This window comes from Mauremys reevesii, linkage group 10 (genome assembly GCF_016161935.1).
Source record: "Mauremys reevesii isolate NIE-2019 linkage group 10, ASM1616193v1, whole genome shotgun sequence".
Lineage (NCBI taxonomy): Eukaryota > Metazoa > Chordata > Testudines > Geoemydidae > Mauremys > Mauremys reevesii.
In genome coordinates, this window is record NC_052632.1 from 8,483,256 (window position 1) to 8,496,789 (window position 13,534).

The window sequence follows — 13,534 nt, forward strand, 5'->3', positions numbered from 1 at the left end:
AGGGACCAGCACTCAATATCTGACTATACTGTATATCAGGTCAAAAAGGCATTGTACACTAAAATGACAATACCTATTTTGTGCCAAATTCTCAAATGATGTAATCAGAATAGCTCCACAGACATATATGGAACTGAGTCAGATGCCACAAGCTGAGGATCTTTAATCACACATAAAATGGGACATTCAAAATTAAAAGCTTACACAGCAACTAATTCTGTCCCCTTCCATATAGGATTTATATATCTATCTATTTAGATAGCCCAATGTATAACACTATACTTAGCTGGATATATGTGCATTTCGCATTAGAAAGGATGTGGACCTTTCTTACAATTTTTTGCCAGATAGCAATTCACTTCCAAGGGTTGTGTGATCAAGTAACAAAAACCCTCTTGCAATAAATATGCACAAGGAGCAAAATTAAAGTTTCTATAAAAACTCTAACAATGCATTTCCCCAGTTTTCTGGATTAAGTTCTCAGCCTGAATATTGCACTGACAATTTGTCTTCATATAACATTTCCGGGAGGGGAGTGGGGGAGAGAAGACGACAGAGGAATGAAGGAAGAAAGATGGAAAACAGGATTTAGTTGCAGGCTGGCATGAAAAGTTCACAAGGAGCAAGCAAATCCTGTATGCATGTTTAGATTTGTGTTTGCTGGTATCATTTCAGATGCTAGTATGCAATATACCTCAGTAGTCAGAAAAGTGTGTATAATCAAAAGGATAACGTTATTCTTTCTCCCCCTTGCATGGTTAATACATAAATAGAGCAAAAGACTAAATTGTAACTGTACTGCAAGTTCTAAGCAAAGTTCATTTAGGTTTTTAACAAAGGTAAAATACACATGCTACCTCGTTAGAACATTATCCCTGAGAGGATCCAGTTGTGTTTAGCATAGCCAAGAGGTGTCTCTCAAGAAGGCTGTTACATTATAATGAATTAATGAAACTGGGAGCCAAAGTGCCATCTGTAGCCTATTAATGTTGCAAGAGAGCCTTCTACAGATGAATTTCAAACACTGAAAATCTACAGTGAATAATTTTTGTGCCAGCACTGTTACAGTTGCTCGACACCTCGGTAAAAACTGTAATGATAGGGGTCGGAAGCCTCATAGGTTAAAAAACTAGGTGATTTTATTTACAGAAGGTGGGTGAGTGAAAGATGTAGGTAGGTAAAGTCAACACTGTAAATACTGGTGCAGAATTACTATGTCTTTGCAGTATATTTGTACAGGAAAAACAAAATTGAACAATAGCAAAAAGGAGCTGCACAAAAAAACCACACATAGTGGACTACACTACACTTAAAAAGGTACATAAAACCACGAATCTAACAAGTTAAAAATGAGCCTAATTAAAAGAACAACCAACATTCTTGGCATAAGGATTAAAGTTTGTGGAAAAGATCAAGTCTCTCTTAAAATGTTGTTGTTTTCAGTTTTATTGATTGTGCTTCAGCTCTACTATAGTACGTACCACATAACCAATTCTCCAATTACGGCAAGCACACAGTGTTTCAGTTATTCCAAAACGAATACAGTGCGTAACTGGCAAACTGTATTAAGGTGGGCACAAAAACTATGGAGATATGAGCTCTAGACATAGATATATACATCAAAGGTATTTGAGTATGGGTAACTATCTGCATCTACTGATTTTGTTCAAGTTACAAGAAAACTGTAGTGGTGAAAATAGAAGAAACAGAGACAATCTTTAAGGAAAATTTGCAGCTTAAAACAAAAGCACAGGAAATTATATTAGCATACTGCCTCAATAAGCTAACTTTTTCTGGTATACAGGTGCAGGGCTTCCTAAGAACAAGTGGAGATGTGAAATTTTTGTCAGGTGACTTAATGCCAGCAGTTAACCGGAAGTTCAAATATCAAGAGTAAAACCACCCATTCGGTATTGTCTAAATTGTGCATACTGTTGAGACTGTGTATTGCAGTTTACCAAGTTTAATACACTCTGATGAATTGATGCTCTTGTAATCATAAAAGTTTAGAGTAGATTTCAAGGGCTACAGATTTTGGGGGCAAAAAACCCACTCCTTTAAAAAACCACCAACCACAGTAATCCAAACAGCTTACTTGAAAATGTATTCAGAGCCTGGTTAAATAATACAAGACAGTCACACTATTTAGATGTGAATTCTATAAGCCAACAGACAAAACAACATAATGCTGAAACAATCTTCACGCCACAGTGAGACATTTAGCAAACCATGAAGACGCCTACAGGTTCCTAACAAAAGATTAGTGGTAAGATTTTTCTTCTGTGGCTACATTAACCACTGTACCAAACTCAACTTCTTCTTTTAAAATCTAGATGCTCATGCTGGAGCTCAAACCTCAAAACAATGAATAGAAAAACAAAAAAATGTCAAGACACTGAAAAGTCTAGACTTAATAGAAAATAAGACAAAAAATTTGCCTAGAGGAATGGAGATCTAATTCCAACTGCTTTTTTTCTTGTCTTTTACATTTTTAGTCATTAATAGCTAAGTAAAATGCACACCATTTCTGCTATATTTATACGTTTTTATTGTTTTATATCTACTATGTACAAACTCATGGACATCGTCTGCTCATGGAACCTTGCAATCTACAGCCAGATAGACAAGTGGATTAGAAGTGGAACAACTATGGACAATTTACATATAAGTCAGCTAAACTCACCCTAAACAATATAGAAGGAGTAAGTTTTGAGAGGGACTTAATATGGCAAGAATAGGGGGTCATGTTGATGAGTTTAGAGAGTTACTTCTATGCAGAGCAGTTCAAAAAGCTTCTAAATGTATTTATACTAACTGTTGTATTGTCAAGAGTTATTTCTTAAATAATTCAAAAGCATTAAACAATATTTCTAATTAAAATTACAGTTAAAAAAGATAGTTAATACTTAAAATAATCTGGGCAGAAGCTGTGCCTTCCTTGGTGTTTTATACAGCAACAACCACACCCATGCGTCTGACGAAGTGGGTATTCACCCACGAAAGCTTATGCTCCAATACTTCTGTCTATAAGGCGCCACAGGACTCATTGTTGCTTTTAACCACACCCTAAGTGCTCTACTTAGGATGACACTGACATTCAGGCCGTCATTAGCACTTCACTTGCAAGATCTAGAATGAATTTCCAGTTCCCATTTATTCTTTCATCTGGACTTGGTCAGTGATCTATTGCAGCACTCCAATCTTTCCTTCAAAGTCCAACATAAAATGTTAGCTTCCTTTTCTGCCTTGGCATGTTTGAACTAAGTTTTTAGAAAGTAAAATAACATTCTCAACTTTTTAGTTCAAACTTTTTCCTCACTTTGAACTTGTATGAGAAAAGTGTCTCTGAGCAAGTCATGTAAATGAAATGCAGGAGGAACATGCAAATTTATATATCCATTTTACAAACTTTAGCTTTAATACAAAGGAAAAAAAACACTGTATAATCTTTTATATGGGGAAAACCTTGACTGATAGAATTCAATTGTTTGTTTTTAAATTACTGTATTTATCACATGAGATCACTTTGACCCAGAGTTCAATCTGTTTAAAAACAAAGATATAAAGAACTACAATTTATTAAAAGTACTAAATGCTAGAAACAGTTTGACAAATAGCAACTTTATTTAACCTAACAATGCAAATGACAAACACACAACTTATTTTTAATTCACATTACCAATAAAGGGTTGGTTTCAATACCAAACATTTTCATAGCATGGTATTATTTAATACACAAATAGATTAAATACACTTACCACTCATGATTTTTAAAAGCAATTTTTAAAACAGAGGAGCAACCAACATGCTCCAATCAGGTCAAAGCAATAAGTAACGGAATTATCTTATTACTTAAAACCCATACAACTGAAAGGTGACTAAAAGACTAGTAAATGGATTAGAAACCATGTAGCACAGAGTGATGAAAGGCTGGATGGAGTGACCACAGGCCAGCATCTGTAAGAACTGGCAGAGGGAAAACAAGATGCCACAGGCTAGCAGCATTTCTAAGACCATTGTTTTTGATGCTTTAACTGACTTGTTTATGTTACTAAATGACATTTTTGGTGCACACCATGGTGTAAAACTTTTCAGTTTGCTTGTATTATACAGAAACCAATTTTGACAGTTCACATAGATCTGATATATTTTATGAATACAAGCAAATATCAGAAGGAAAACTGATTGAATAACCTCTGTTAAAAAGAAAGTCTCCATTTCTGTATGAAGTGTAAGTACTTAGTTACATTTAGAAACCTGGCCTCAGTTAAGCAACGTATTACAATTTTTTCCCCTAAAATTTATGGGGGGAAAGTTTCTGATCTGTCTTTCTGAACTCAAATTTGCCGACAGAAACTTAACATTTTGAAGCTCAGCTTACTGAAATTTATACACAATTGAAAGTTTTACTCAATAAAATATTATATTAAAGTAAGTTTTTAATTCCAAATAAATATTCTTGCATGTTTCTAAAGATTGGTGGTGGTCCTCTGATTAAACTCAAAACTGCTTTTAACCACATTTAGAATGAACTGTGTAGCAGGAGCATAATCAATTTGATTTTAATCAGAATGAATTAAAATACACAATTTGTAACATGAATATGTTTATAGGCAGAAACTATATATGATATACTTTTTCCTTTCTTAAAGGATGCATTCGACAAATGTGTCTTTCAAATAATTAAGTTTTATAGTAAAATGAATCAATTTAATATTGTTGTGGGTTTTATGTCTACAAAAATAATTTTGTAGAAACTTCATGTAGAAGTTAATAAAAATTCTGAATAAAAGACAGGTGAATAGGATATTCCCTTTTGAAGTGGACTCTTCTTCCCAGAAAATTTAATTAAGTATCTCGGAACATCTCAACTTCCAACAAACATTTTTTCTCTTCATGACAAGTTGATGTCTGATCATTAGGGCACTGGTCTGGAAACCAGAACTCTTTGATACATCTTACAACTCCAATTTCCCATGTGCCATTAAGCAAGTCATTTCAACGCATCCATAAAAATGGGGATACCTAAATTGCAGTAATCTTGTAATGTGTTTTGAGATCTTCATATAAAAACTACTCTGAAAGGGCAAACTATGGGCTCACTCATACAAATACTTACATATGCTTAACTATACTACTGTGAATAGTCTCACTGATTTCAATGGTATTACTTATGGTAGTAAACTTAAGTACATGCGTATTTACAGAATGGGGGCCTATGAGATTACCCATTATTGAACTCATTTATATAACCCAGACTTATACCACCTCTGGAACGAGAGTTCAAGCACTTGCCACTGACACTGGAGGCAAACAGGTCTATTATTGGGATCCCCCAAAGTAGGAATATTGGCTTTGTGATGGATTTCCGCAGTTTAAATATCCATCTTTGCATTGATAACTAAGGATATTCCTATTAACAATACTGCAAGAGATGCTTCTAATTTCCTTCTGTTAAATATCATTTAGAAGCAATATTATTCTTATGAACTTATTTGAGACGCAACTCTTAACTAGCCTCTTTTATTGCACCCACTGGGGTATACTGTATACAGTGACATTTTATTTAAAATGTGTGTGTTTTGCTATGGACAACCTCAATTTTAAAATGATTTAAAGAAGAGTTTATTTCAATACAACAGAAAGAAACAAAATAACTAACTCTTGTTTTGCTAAATATAGTTACAGGTGAATATTTGAAATTCTTCTGTACTCTTGATTGTAGCCTCTAATACACTCCCACAAAGTTAAAGGAAAGGAGAAAAGGCACGGGGAATACATATTGACAGTTTAAAACAGCTAGCTGAAGAAGAGAAAAATAGGCAAGCGTCTTATTTTTCTGAAAAATATCTCTAAAGGTTTATTTTAAAAGTTTGCAATTCAAAGAAGTTCTTAGACCCTAAAGGGGAAAAAGAGGGGTGACTTGTTTTTGCATGGCAATTCAGAAAAAAAAATATCCAAAGATAGTTAGCCATTATCACTTTTTACATTATTAACAAAACTTCACCATCATTAAAGAGTTCTTACAAAAAAAATTCTGCTAAAAGTCTACACATCTTGGCATTCAAGAACATTACAATTAACTTTCATAAACTCTCTCTTGATTACATGAAACAAATCAATCTTCCAGATTATAGTTCTAATGAGAGAAGAGCACTTTATTTTTGGTCTAATAAGTCCATCAAAGAAACTGAGCACAGAGTATGATTCCATACCAGCTGTAATCTCCATTTTAAGGAGACCGGTCACATTATTTTAAATTATATTTCAGGCCCAAGAGAACAGTCTGTATAACTACTACGCTAATCTTAAGTGTATATTATGTGAAAAAAGAATAGCTACTTACCCTGCAGTAACTGTTTTTTTTAAGATGATGTAGACAATGTGGAGAAGATTTAGATGTACACTGTTGAAGTGCATGTGCCTCATGTGAGAGAGTTCAGATTTTTTTTGAATAGCAAAATCCCTCAGAACTGTGCATGCACTCCGTATCTTCTCCTGCTCCCTAGTGAGAGCATGAAGGGGGGAATGGCTGTGAACCTCCCTCAATTCCCTCACCATTTGAAGCCCATGGTAGCTGAGACGTCTGAAAGCAGGGATAGAGAATGGGTTGGTGTGGGATCCACAGGGATAACATTTCAAAGAACTACAGTTACTGTTTGTTCTTTGAGTATGTGTCAGTGTGGATCCCACTGTAGATGACTAAACAACATCCCCTCAGGATGATGAGAATGAGGAATTTCAGCTGCATCAACTGAACAGAAGTTGAAGTACTGTTCTTCCAAATTTGGTATCTGCTCTAACCACTAAATCCAACACGCTTGACAAAAGTGAGCAAATTACACCACATTTTCGCCTTGCAGAGCTTGGAAACTGGCACATTTCTGAAACAGGCTGACTATATAACTTGAATTCTGGTGGAGTGAACCTTGATGTTTGGTGTGACAGATACACTAGCCAACTGATAGCAAAGCGAAATACTGAGGATACTGAAATGGCTAACACAATGTAAGAAGATGCCTTGAACTTCAGAACACTTGGATATAGCTATAAATAGATGGGGCAATAGGCTGAACAATTTGGTCGTCAACGTAATAAAGCAAAGTCCTGGATATATCTAGTGTATATAATTTCCTTTCTCCTTGTGCAGCAGGTGGCTGTAGGAAGACAACAGGCAGCTTGATTGACTGGTTCAAGTGAAATTCTGAGACCACCTTAGGAACCTTAACGCACCTTAGGAATGAAACTCAGGTGAGGTTGCAACAGTCTTGTTCCTATGGAATATTGTCAATCATAAGCACCTGAAGTGCACTGACTCTCCAGGCTGCCGTAATAACCACTCATCATCATCATTCATGCCCGTCACCCCAACCGGGGTATGGGCCGCCAACCACAGATCTCCAGAGTCTTCTATCCTGGGCCATTCGCTCTAGCTGGTTCCAGGTATAGCCCATTTAACCACTAGGAACACTGTATTCGGAGGGCGGTGGTACAGGGAGCAGTTTGACAGAGATTTGAATGGAAGCTCCAAAGGTCTCAGAAGAAATAGATTGAGGTTCCTGCCTCTGACTAGTGGGTGCGTAACAGCCCTTTAAGAAACTTTGATACTATTAGGAGAGAGAAGACCAAACATAATTGTACAGGTGGATGGCAAGTTGAAATCACCGTGAAGTGGACCTTAATAGAGCTGAATAAGAGGCCAGCCTGTTTTAAATGCAATACGTAGACAAGGATCTGTAGCAACGAGGCCTGGACCAGTCCAGACCATGATGGGCTGTCGGTATCAAGAACTTCTCCATTCAGATGAATATGTTAGTCTGATACAGAGCAGAAAAGCATCTATCAGAATTTTCTGGACCTGCAGGAAGCAATCTCCATCTGTGGCATTCAACCAGCCAACAACCATGCCATCAGGTTAACTGACTTCAAGTCTCGATGGAGTATCTGGCTGTCCATGGTGTTGTGAGATCAGGCCTGGACACTGTAGGGAGAAGTAATAGATCCATTGGCCAAAAGGTGCCTGGGCCAGTATGGAGCTACGAAAACAATCAAAGACTTGTCACATGATTTTGGAAATCATCTTGGGGAATCAGTGGAAAGGCATACGAGAGGCCTTGAGACCACTGCAAAAGGAAGGTGTCCAGTAACGAGCCCAGACTTATACCACCTCTGGAACAAGAGTTCAAGCACTTGCCATTGACACTGGAGGCAAACAGGTCTATTACTGAGGTCCCCCAAAGTAGGAATATCGGCTTTATGATGGATTTCCACAATGACCATTCCTGAGAGGTAACTGACTACTTAGGAAATCCACCAGGTTTTTGCTGACATCCAAGAGATGAAGAGCCATCAGAGTCATCCTGTGTTGGTGACACCACGTCCAGAGCCTGATAGCTCCCAGGCAGAGGAGAGAGAAATAAGCAAGAAGGTGAACACTTATGTAGATGACATCTCTGTGATGCACATAAGACTCCGCACTATAGTTTTGAAGAACAGGTAGGAATATTATGCAGGCTGGCCTGATAGCTCTGAGCTCCACAATATTGATGTGGAGCCCTATGTCCTCTTGCATTTGTAAATAGTCCAAGTGGGGTCCCCAACCTGAACCTGATTCACCTATAATTAAAAGTCTTTATCAGGGATAGGGCAGAGAATGGTATCCCTCCACACACATTTCCAGGATTCTTCCAGCAGCTAAATTGTGTTGCAACGTGTGGTGGGATCACCACCTTCTTGTTCACCTGGTTCATTGCTGGAGAATAGATTGAACTGAGTCAGAGTTGGAGTGGTTGTAGGTGAAGTCTGGCAAGTGGTGTCACATATACACACACCCCAACATATGGCCAAGCAACTCCAGAAACATCCATACATTCTTAGTCTGGGCTGATTCTACCCTGCAAACTAATGACTGCTGTAACAAGAACCTGTTTTCAGGGAGGTATGCTCTTGCCAAATCAGATTTGATAAGGACTCCCATAAACTCTATTGTAGTTCACTAACAGACCCAGCTGAAAGAACAGGAAGAAAGCAAATTTCAGATGTACCGCAGCCTCCTGTTGGGATTTGCCCTTTATCGGACAATCATTGGTGCAATGGTAAACATGAATGCCTTTTTCTTCTGAGGTGTGTTGCTACCACTGCTAGGCATTTTGTGAAGACTCTGTGCTGTGGAGAGTTCATATGGTAGTGCCTTGTATTGGCAATGGTTGGGTCCCACTGTGAATCTTAGGTACTCCTTGTAAGTCAGATATAAGGATACAGGGAAGTACGCATCTTGCAAGTAGTGAGACACAAATTAATCTTCAGCCTGGAAAGATAGAATGACAGAGGTTAAGTATTACCATCCTGAATCTGAAGCAAAATATGTATTTGTTCACTTTCCTCAGGTCTAGGATATGACCAAGACCCCCTTTCCTCTTCTGGAGAAAGAAGTAAGGAGTAGAAGGCTCTTCCTCTGTTCTTCATTCCCACAGTATCTCTTCTACGGCTCTCAGATAAAGCAATGAGGTCACTTCCATTTGTTTTACAGGCTCTTGTGAGATGAGTCCATGAAAAGGGATGGGAAAGAAGGGCAGGTAGGTGGAATGGAAGTCTAAAGGGTAGCCATGGGTAATGATATATATTGCTCCTTTGTTGGCTGTGATAGCAACCCAGGCCTGATGGAACAAAGCAAGGTGATTCCTGAAGGATGGGCTCTGCTGTGGCACGTGATATTCTATCACATCTGCTGCCTCTGAGAAGGATCTGGGTTGGCCAAGGAGGCAGAAGGGGGCGTATCCTGGAGTACCTAGCGGTCTTCTGCTGCTGACAGTCTGGCTCTAGGTCTGGGAATAATGTATCCTCTGCTCTAGCCAGGGTTGATACAAGACATTTGGCAGGGAAATAGCACATAAACCCCAAAGGACCTTAACATGGCCCTTGAATCCTTGAGGGATTGGAGCACTTCATTTGTACTCTGGCTGAAGAGCTCCATTCCCTGAAAAATCAAGTCCTTTACTGTGGCCTCTACTTCATGTGATATGCCAGATGCCTGCAGCCACAAGGCTTGTCATGGCAATGGCCATGGCCATCAACCTTGCAGCCGTATCACAGCACCCATGCCATCTGCAGTGATGTTTTCATGACAAAGCTGCCCCCTTCCCTGATGATGTTTTTCATTTCATCCCTGCCATCCTGCTGAACTTTTGCAAGTGGGTTACTCTCCCTCACAAGAAGTAACTGTACTTCTGTACTGCAACTGTACTTGGTAGTTCACCACCCAAAGCTACAAAGAGGCTTTTGAACACACAAGTCTAACTTCTTTGGGTCCCTTGTCCTTAGGAGTGCCCTTATTGGACTCTGACTTCTCTTGTACTACAGAGACAATGCAGAACTCTGGGCTTGGGTGGAAATACAAGTTTTCAAAAGCTTTCAGGGGCAAGGGGGGGGCATAAGATAAAAAGTTTGGAGACTACTACTTTAAAGTCATCTCTTGACAGGGTGGGTGCTGGTGATGCGCTTTGCCGAGTGATGAGGAGTATTTCTTAGGGAAGATGGGGGGGGGGAATCATTGTCCCTCTATCACAGGGGTCGGCAACCTTTCAGAAGTGGTGTGCCGAGTTTTCATTTATTCACTCTAATTTAAGGTTCTGTGATCCAGTCATACATTTTAACGTTTTTAGAAGATCTCTTTCTATAAGTCTATAATATATAACTAAACTATTGTTGTAAGTAAATTAAATAAGGTTTTTCAAATGTTGAAGAAGCTTCATTTAAAATTAAATTAAAATGCAGAGCACCCTGGAACGGTGGCCAGGGCCCGGGCAGCATGAGTGCCACTGAAAATCAGCTTGCGTGCCGCCTTTGGCACGTGTGCCATAGGTTGCCTACCCTTGCTCTATCATCTCCTGTTCTAGTGTGGCTGGTCTAGCCAACAAAGCCACCAGGAAGTGTGACTGGTTTCTTTTTTCTGGACATGTGGGAAGGTGATCTGCTCCATGACACATGGAAGTACTGTCCCCAGTAAGGCCAGTATGGATAAGTTGGTAAATTGTATGGGTATTGGCCAGGTTGTGGCTGGCTGCCCCAGTGCCATTCATTGCTCCATGCTCATTGGGTTGGCACTCTGAAGAGGGGCTCCCTGACAACCTCATTGGGTTCTTTATTCAATGGCAAGGGAGAGGGTTCCCTGCTTCACACCAGAGAGGAGGGAAGGAGGAATAAGTGCAGCATTAAGGGATCGTACAGAATTCATAACAGGTCCCATGCTGGCTGCTTCTGTGCAACTGGGGGTAATATGGATGCCTCTTAGACATGGGCATCAATATCAAATTCAGTGTCTGGCTTCTTGTTATGCCTGATTTCTTAGCTGCTTTGTCCTTATAGTGCTGTCCAGTCTCTCTCTCTGCAAGCTCCCCTTGGTCTCAAAGGTACACTTATACTCACAATGGCTACAAGAATCAGTATCCCATTTACAGGCAGGCACAGGCGCCAGCTTTAGTGCCTGAGTTGGGGCAGTCAGGAGGGGAGCTGGCATGGTCAGAGCCAGAAGTACCAACACCAAAGCTGTGTCTAGGCACCAGAGACTCTGCAGATATTGAAATGGTCAATATCATCAGTGCTGACTCTGGCAGTGTCATCTTTGTGTTCTTTCCACTGCCCAATCCTGGAGTGTGAGGAGTGCTCAAAGAAGCACTGATTGATGCTAGCTTACCTGGCCTCACTCTGGTTGTAAGCAATGACTGAGTCTGAAGTGACCCACATGGACTGCTCAAGTAGATGTAAATTGAACTGCATGTCCCTGAACTTGTGGGTCCCAGCAGTGAAGGACCTGCACACAAACAACTTACCTGGGAATGTGGCTCTCTCTTAGGCAGAAGATGCTTCTGCTGTGTCCATCCCTGAGGGAGGGGATCAGCCCATTGCAGGACAGGCATGGTTTGAACCCTGAGGGTTTGGACTTCGTCAGAAGGTGGGACAGTTGACACAAAGTGCTTCACCCCACTGTACCAGAAGGGGTGGAGGGCGCAGAGTGGGAATGTCAATTGATTTTTTTTCTTCCTTCTTTGGAACTTCCCTTAGAGAAAGAGTGCGAAGACAGAAATCACCAAACGTGAAACAACCAATCTAAGATCTTTGATGCTTTCACTGGGCCTCATCTTGCTGCAACAGGTGGTAAGAGAGAACTAAGGAATGGTCACAGCCGTTCCACCCTTTGAGCTCTCACATGGGAGGCACAGGGCACATGAACAACCCCAAAGGACACAGCAATTTAAAAAAATCTGATATCTGATAAGTTTTGTTTTAAATTTCCTAATTACCATAGTCTACTTTAGTAATAAGTGCCATTTGAGTCAACCTGAAAAAACAAATTGGATGATAATTTAGCAGAAGTGAAGATACCACATGGCATTACAGACACACAAAGTGTAAGAAAAAATTATATTTGCACACATACATGCAGGAAAAGTGATTTCTGTACACTAAAATCCAGACTTCAATTGTGTTTTTACAGTGTATTTTATCTACTCCATCCATATCTTTAAATCCCAAGATTTCTGATAACATATGAACATGTAGCTAGAAGATGAATCACAGCCAATTATAAAATACAGAGTTTCTATACAAACACACATTAAGAATCTTCTCAGAGCTATCTTCCCCCCCTATGTCCTCTGGCCTGCAATAAACCTCAACTGTTGTGAATATGTTTTGAAATAAAGAATGGGACACTGTGGAGTGCTCCTGACCTGGAGGAGACTGCACTCCCTTTTCTTCTACGTGCTGGTTTGAAGAACTGTAGCAGCTGAAGCAATGAATGATGACGGGTAGCTGGCAACAGCTGAGATACCAATGCCCCAGTCTTCAATTTCACCTGCATCAGCAAAGACAGAGCCTAGAAGGGACAGTATGACTAGGGCCTGACATGTTCAGCTGCTTTATTACTGTCACTAGTTTTTTGTATTTAAAAAAAAAAAAAAAAAGCTTTTTCCCCCTCCCTCCAAAAAATATGCAGATCCTTTGAATATACTGTATTTACTTTGAAATATTGGGCTAATCCTCTTCAATTATCTACAGTTAAAATGCAGGCACTGCCCTTCAGCATAGACGCATAACAAAATTTAACTCCAGCTACATAACTTAGTGCAATAAACTGTTCTTATCCATCCCATCCCTTCCCTTCATAGTGTTACATAGCTCTGCCCACTCTTCCCATTGCCTTAGAAGTTTTGTATTACTGGACTAAGCTAACATAATTTAGATGCATCATACAAACCCTACTACTGGGAACAGCTCTGATATAGAATGGAGCTAAATCTGGTTCCTCTGCAGATTGCTCATCCATGCCAGAATGGCTTTGGCAAAATATTAATTGTTGCAGCAGGTGTTCTAGATGAAGCTTCCCAGAGCTTCCTAACTAGCATGTCCTACTTCCAGTGATATCTTTCTTTACATACATACACTTTAGGAATGGTGATTTTTTAAGAAGTTGTTTTTCTTTTTTAAATGCAGTCAGCTATGGCCAAGTACACCATAAGAGTACTTGCACACATTC

General features: G+C 39.5%; 1 protein-coding gene and 1 long non-coding RNA gene across 12 annotated transcripts in view; one reads left to right on the forward strand and one right to left on the reverse strand.

Annotated features, from left to right (window-relative positions):
• Positions 1–13,534, reverse strand: part of MEF2A (myocyte enhancer factor 2A) — a 175,846-nt gene that overhangs the window by 117,305 nt on the left and 45,007 nt on the right. The window contains exon 2 of one of the 11 annotated variants that reach the window (XM_039491486.1): positions 11,829–12,055. The exons of the other annotated variants lie outside the window; for them this stretch is intronic. The gene's annotated coding sequence lies outside the window, so the exon portion shown is untranslated. The remainder of the gene's footprint in view (positions 1–11,828; positions 12,056–13,534) is intronic. 11 annotated transcript variants of the gene reach the window in all.
• LOC120373271 lies at positions 9,387–12,154 on the forward strand. The gene is made up of 3 exons (XR_005585470.1): positions 9,387–9,431; positions 9,530–9,575; positions 12,061–12,154. It is a non-coding gene; the product is annotated as an uncharacterized LOC120373271 (long non-coding RNA).